Here is a 6,000-nt window from a genome sequence, read left to right as displayed (position 1 = left end):
AAGTCCAGGTCATCGAGCTGCATCTAAAGTGTCCACTGGATCCCATTTCTTCTCCTTGCTGTGGATATCTTCATGATCCAGTTTATGGCCAGCAGGAAAGAAGTGAAATCAAGCAACCCTGGCGGACTCCCGTCCTCACTTGGAGGACTTCTGTGAGTTGTCCTCATGGACTATCTCGCAGGTCATTCCCCCGTAAGAGTTCTGGATGATTCTTAGAAGTTTATCTGGCACACCGTAGTGGTGAAGGAGTTTCTAAATGGTCTCTCTGTCCACTCTGGCGGATGCCTTCTCAAAGTCGATAAAGTTGACACAGAGTGGAGAGTTCCATTCCATCGACTACTCAATAATGATGGGCTGTGCTGCAATTTGGTCTGTACAGGATCTATCTTTGCGGAAACTGGCTTGCTGATCTTGCAACTGAGCTCCGACTTGTTCATTCATTCTGTTCAGGATGACTTATGTTGAACACTTTGCCTGGGGTTGATAGAAAAGTCATCACTTTGTAGTTTGCGCAGTTACTAAGGTCACTTTTCATGGGAATCTTGATGAGATATCCCTTCCAGTCTGACAACACTTTTTCCCTTCTCAGATCCTTTTAAAAATGGGGTATAGCAGGTCTCCTCATGTTTTAAGTAACAACGAAGGGTCCTCTGTAAGGGGACCCTCCTATGAGCTGCAGATCTCACCCCAGTGTACGCCAGGGACTGGAGAAAGCACTAAGGAGCAGGGAACCATGGTGGGCCACAAACAATCACCCAAAACAACTGACGGGGTGCAGAGTGCCTGGCAGGAAGAGAGCATGCCCAGGTGTCCAGAAGGACGGGGGATCCAGCAGCACAGGGAGAGGTGGAAGTGATGAACACCAAAGAGCAGGTGGGTTTTGTGGTGTGGACAGTGAGCCAGGAAAAATGTCCATCACCAAAGATAGGTGAGGGGAAAATCACAAGTACCAAGGAGTTTGTTATGGGAGGAAAGCAACCAAAAGCAAAGAGAAAAAGTCAGCAGGGGGAGCAAAATAACCAGCTAAGACTTGGAGAGAGGGGTTACTAGCACCACTGAGAACAAGCAACCTAAAACAAAGCAACCCAGGCAGTGAACAGCATTAGAGGAAGATGTATTCATCATGGCATTATAAAAGGTGATGAAGCCACATTAGTCCTCAGGTACCAAAGTTCCCACCCTAGCCAACAGTCTGGAAGGTTTGCTTATCTTCATCTAGAAGGCATATATGTTCTTTGCAGAGGTCTGAGGCACTGGGTGGTATGTTGGGAGGGTAAGGGAGAATTTCTAAGCAGTAACCGTGATGCACTATAGTTTGGTCCCATTTGTCTGAGATGATGTCCTGCTGCTGTGGCAGGAAATCCTGGAGTCTCTCCCTGACAGGTGTTGTGTGATCGGAGAGGAGAAGTAGAGTCAGTGCTTGGTGGTGGTGGAGTTCACCTTGCTGGAACCTCCCTAGCCACTGCTGTTTTTTCCTCTCCTAGATCTATAAAACTCTCATTACAATAGTCAACCCTTACTGTTCTCATTGACAGAGAGGTGGGAGAGAGATCTGGGCATGCTGGAGGATGAGGACTGGGGAGAGGCCTGCATGCACCCGAGGGAGGTGGCGATACGGGCGGGTTTCCGCCTGGTCCAGTTAAAAATCCTACATATGGCTTGTTACACCTGGACTAGACTACATCGCATGGTGAGGATAGTTACAGATGAGTGCCTGAGGGGATTCAGCCGGCCAGGCACACTGATGCACACATTGTGGGGCTGCTGGGGGCTTAAACATTACTAGGACTAGGTGGGGAGTCGTTTCACAGAGCTCACACGGGGGAGACAATTTCAATGGGCCCAGCACTGGGCATTATAGGAATTTGAGGGGGCCATATGCTACCAAAATATGCTCTGCTGTGGTGCAATATAGCCCTCATGGTGGCCAGAAGAGACATAGTCCAGCAGTGGGGCAGCAGGAGCATTCTCACAATTGGATGCTGGAGGCTGAGAAGTCTATCTACGAGGCCCGTGGATGCCTAAGAAAATTTGACAATGTCTGGGACCCACTGCGGGATCACAAAGACCTGGACTAATTAACATCCACCCACATGTGCAGGGAGCAACGAATGGGAGAGGGGACAATGAGGTTCTGGGCACTGGAGGGTATAGCGTGAAGAGAGTTCAGACTTTTGAGGAAGAGTGCTGGGTCTGGAAAACGGTCTGCTGGTAATAACAAAATTGGGGGGGGGGGGTGCAGTGCCATTCCAATGCATCGGTTTGATTTTTTCAGTTATTGTAAACATAAAACTGTTTAATAAAAAGAATTTGAAAAATAAAAATGTCACACCAAGTTCAGAATTCATGTGTAGGAGTGTACTCAGACATATGCCAGTTTCGGAACCTGTACCAACTTGCAAGACCAGGGCCTGCGCATAAATGCTGCTAAATACTAGAAAACCCCTTTGCTCTTAGTCTAACACGTGAGCCAGCGAGTGATCTCCGGGCTGCTCCACCTCAGCTGGCCGCTCCACTATATGGTCCATGGAGTCCACCAAGGTGCCATCTTGTTGCACTTCAACTCCAGGGGCAGCACATTCCTCTACCATGCCCCATCGCCTGCGCTACTCCGACCCACTAGGAGTGTGGGTCCTCTATCTTCTCAAGTGCCTGTTGTAATTGTCCAGGGTTACAGGTACTCTCACCCTTTCCCACACATCCTCCGGCTTAGCAAAGAAATGCGAGTGGCCTTCATACAACACTCATAGTTTTGCTGGGGACAGGAGCATGTAGCCTATATTTAAATTCTGCAGCTTCTGCTTCACTGCCAGATATGCTTTTGTGGTGCTTGTACTGTCTTAGTAGCAAGGGAAAAGGAAGATGATCTGCCCCTCAAATCGAGCGTCTCCTGGATTATTACACATTATAGTATAGGGTCCTTGTCTCTATAGTTGAAAATGCGTGCAATCATTGCTCTTTATGGGGCCCCAGGCTGGGATAGGCGATCAGAGCCCTGTGAACGCTTTCAACCACGAATAAGGGCGACAGAGCAACAGGCCCCAGCAGTGCCTGAGAACCAGGACTAGATCTAGCTTTTGTTACCTTTCTTGGAAGACTCGCTTCAGATTTTAGCTATCTTGCACCTAAAGTACTGTTTGTCCCTGATCAATGTTTTTCTCAAATATGTAATTGCTCCCTTTCCGGTTATTCAAATCCCTCTGTATGCTTCCTATTTTCTTTTCCCTATTAACCAGAAACTTTCCTATATATCTCACCTAAGTTGCCAACATATTTTCATTTACATTTTCCTCTTTTATGTGCTTTAATATATCCATTTGTTAGCAACTCATTGCTCTTAGGTTTGGTTTATACTTCAGCCAGGTGCTTCTGATAAGTTTCACACTGTTCATCAGTCCCACATACCCTAATGCCTCATACTTTCATTCTCACCCCCCTCCCCCCCACCATAGCTCTTTAATTATGATTATTGATAGAGCTGAAGAACCGCTTTGTTGCCTTAGTATACCTATCTTCACAATTTACATTTATTTGTGTGAAATATGAGTATCTAAATTTGCATTTTGTGTACGGTGTTTTTGTGTAAAGTGCTTTAGACAAAAGCATCCTACTATAATAGGGGAGCTGTGAAATGCCTGTTAGTTGCTGCACGGGGGCTGGACTACACGCCCCAGGTGGTTAATATCGCAATGAATGAAATGGAACTAAAAGAGCGCAGATTGTCCTTTGGATGAGAGGCGGCACAGACGTGCCAGATAGTTGAGTTACACCGGCTTTTGTGTTAGACGATGCTGACTCTTTGCAAACTGCCAATTGATTTTGATTCTGAGCCCCCCAGTGGGGATACTGATGGTCCTGGCTGCAGTCTTTCTACGAACCAACATATCACGGCTGCCCCACCTGTATGTATGGCTGTGGCAGCAAAACGCAAAAAGCCACCTGGAAAGTGCACTTGTACCAAAAGGGAACAGCCCACATGCCATATATTTGCTTCCAGCTCCAGCTAAAATCTTGGAGCTGCATCATAATAAGCAGCTTATGAAAACGGCAGAACAACAATCATGGCTCAATAACTCTCAGTTTGGACTCAGGAAGTATCATGGAACAGAAACGGCTCTAATCTCGGCCACACACTATATTAGGCATCCTGTGGATGAAGGACAGGAGGTAGTGCCAATTCTCTTGGATCTGTCAGCGGCATTTGACACCATTTCACCGATTCTGCTGCAGGACAGAATCCAGAGTCTTGGTATTTCGCATCAAGCACTAGCCTTTCTGTTCCCATTCCTAAAAGGGATCTTAAAGGGTAAAATGACAATCTTTCTACTCAGACTCCAATGTTCTACCCTGTGGAGTTTCGCAGGGATCGTCTCTGAGCCCTACTCTTTTTAATCTGTATGTGGCACCCCTAGCAACTGTGATCCACTTATTTGGATTGGAGGTGGTGTCATATGCAGATGACACACAGATTATGGTTACTATCCCTAAAGGTCCTTGCTCAACGTCAGAAACTCTTCTTGGATGCATGACTAAAGTGGCAGAAGGGATGTCTGCTAACATTTTGAAACTCAATGGGGAGAAAACTTAAGTGATTGATATCAATCCTTAGGATGCTGTCCTGCCCCGAGCAAGAAGACTAAGAACATTGGAGTGCTGATGAATATTAAACTCAATTTTAATATCCAAATTAACCGCACCATCTCAACATGCTCCTGGATCATAAGGATGGTAAAAAAGATTTTCACTCTTATCCAACAACCAGCTCGAATCAAGGTAGCACTGGCCTTGGTAATGTCCAGACTCTACAACTGCAACGCATTATACCTGGTCACCAATAAGAGTATGCAGTATAAACTCCAGGTGCTGCAGAACGCACTGGCAAGACTTGTTCTGGATATTCCCAAGAAACAATCCACCAGGAAGGGACTAGAATCCTTGCACTAGCTCCCTATTGAAAAACGCATTCGTTTCAAATCACTATGTATGGGTCATAAATCAATGCATTCTCCCTACCTGTTAAGACTAAAGACTATGTTCAATTGGCACTTCCCTAGTAGACCCTTGCGTTCTTCACTCTAAATGCAATTGGTTGTACCAAGAACCAAAAAGAGGAAGTGGGGGGACAGAGCATTCTCGATGGCAGTGAGCAAACTTTGGAACTCCCTTCTCCTCCTTGCCCTTAGGTCTATCCCTCTTCTGCTTTGTTTCAGAAAGGCTCTTAAGACCTGGGTTTTCTCGGTCTAGCATCTATCTGGATTCTCTTTTCCCTTTTTATCCTTATTTTGGACAGCTGGTATCTAGCGCCTTGATGCCTTAGGGTGATTGTTGCGCCTACAAATTACAAATCAAATCAATGCACGAGTGTGCCACAAAGGGATTTGACCTCCTGGATACAGCCATCACCTAGCCCACATCCTGTGGCCAAATCTTTGAACGGCGATGCTACCTGATCTTCTCATACTCAGACTGAAGCGACACCTGAACCACTTGAGCCACTTGACATAGGACAGTCTCTATTAACACATTATGATCCTGGGTCGGCGATTCAATAGACAAGAAGCTTAACCTTCTGTTGGATCGCCTGGATCACCTAGAGACTTTAATGAACAGGTTTTCCAACCGGGTAATGGCTGCTAATAAAGATGTCATGGTGGGAGGGGCAATCATTTGACAAGTCTTTTGGCCCCAAATAGTCTAATATATGTGGGGGGGGGGTCAGTGCTTGGCAGATGGTTTTCCAACTGTATCTTCCTCTAATGGAGGTTCACAACTGATTGACCGGCAGCCCTAAGATACAGCAGTATCTTCTAAGCTTATGAAGTGATGATCGCTCAAATACCCTAGTTGGGGATGGCCCCTCAGCTCTCCCCCACTCAAAAGCCAAGCCTAACTCCATATCTAATCACTTCCCAGAATCTTCCAGAAAGAGAAATGGTGTTATCCATTATCCCACAAACTGGACTAGTTTAATATGGATGTGTTGAGTCTGCCCCTAGCTGC

This window comes from Triturus cristatus, chromosome 7 (genome assembly GCF_964204655.1).
Source record: "Triturus cristatus chromosome 7, aTriCri1.1, whole genome shotgun sequence".
In the NCBI taxonomy this organism is placed as follows: domain Eukaryota; kingdom Metazoa; phylum Chordata; class Amphibia; order Caudata; family Salamandridae; genus Triturus; species Triturus cristatus.
The sequence above is the reverse complement of the archived record's forward strand: the minus strand, read 5'-3'. Positions refer to the sequence as shown.